We start from the raw sequence: 1,564 nt of genomic DNA, 5'->3' as shown, positions 1-1,564 counted from the left end.
TTTTCATTATTCTCATCTTTCATCATACCAAGGATTTATACCCTCCACCACCATCAGTGGTGATAGAGGGTATATATAAGTTTGTCATTCCGTGTGTAACACCTAAAAATATTCATCTGAGACCCAACAATGTATATATATTCTGGGTCCTTATGAAATTCTGAGTCGATTTAGCTATGTCCGTCTGTCTGTCTGTCTGGTTAAAACACGCTCACGTTAAAACTAAGCAAATGAAATCAACCAAATTCACTGAGAATATTCATTGTTTTCCTAAGCAGTTTGGTATTGAAAATCAGCAAAATCGGTTCTCGACGTAAAAAGTTATGAGTAAAGATTTCAGACTACCTAAAAAAAATTAAGTTTTTTCCCTAATTCTTGAGTAGTTTTCTCAGAAACTACCATCTATAGATTAATTATGTTTAAAATTGTAACAATCGATCCAAAATTTCCCATAGCCCCCATACAAAGGTACATATTCCCGGAAATTAATTTATCGTTAATAACTTCCTCAAATATATCGGTATCAACACAAAATTTTGTACATATTAACATTGTACAATCACTTAGATCTGTATCGGTCCACAATTGGTCATAGTTCCCATATAACTTCCACTTTCGAAAATCACTTAAATGAACATATTTTATTGATAAATAAAGCTATCGGGATAAAATTCGACATGAATACGTTTTTTTATATACATAAATCATTCTAAGGAATTTTTTTCCGGATCGGTCCGTAATTGCTCATATCTCCCATATAAGGTTCACATCCGAAAATCACTTAAACGAGCTTAATTCATAGATAAATAAAGCTATCTGGATAAAATTCCACATCGGTCCATATCTAGCTCCAATATAAGGTTCACTTCTGAAAACCGCTTGGCACAAATATTAGTTTGGTATACAAAAATTCTATTTCAAGATTTTTTCACGATCGGTCCATAACATGAGTTCGGTCGGTCCCATGCAAATGTCCCTTTAGTAAATCACTTGAACACACATTACTTATTACTAAATTACGATATAGATACAAAATTTGACTGAAATATAGCTTTTATGTACAGAGATTTTGCTTAAAGAATTTTTTACGATCGGTTTATAATTGGTCATATCTCCCATATTAAGTCCTTCCACTAAAAGCAATTTAACCGTATTTAACTAATTGCATTATCAATTAGTGTAGAACAAAATTATATATATGTATGTATTTTGAAAATCCTTAAATCTTTCACACACATGCACATTATTAAATATCGTTAAAGCATATTTTAGGTCGCTATAAAAATATAAAAGAAAATGGGGTTTGTAATGTTCAATAAATCTTGTAATTGTAACAGATTTAAGCTGTTTCAATCTTTAAGACATGACAAAACTTATTTCTACAAATATTTGATCAATTAAAAAAGTATTACTATAAAAATAGCTGGTGGAGGGTATTTAAGATTCGGCTCATTTCTTAAATATTTAAAATAACGATCATAAAAATTAGAGATCAAGTTAAATAAATTATAAAAATATATAATTAAAAATCAAAATCTTTCACTAAAAAATTTATATTTAAAAT

The sequence above is a fragment of the Lucilia sericata genome, unplaced genomic scaffold (genome assembly GCF_015586225.1).
Source record: "Lucilia sericata isolate MDLA Ls3-8-SP2 unplaced genomic scaffold, ASM1558622v1 Contig000519F_arrow, whole genome shotgun sequence".
Classification (NCBI taxonomy): domain Eukaryota; kingdom Metazoa; phylum Arthropoda; class Insecta; order Diptera; family Calliphoridae; genus Lucilia; species Lucilia sericata.
Note: the sequence above shows the minus strand (reverse complement) of the source record.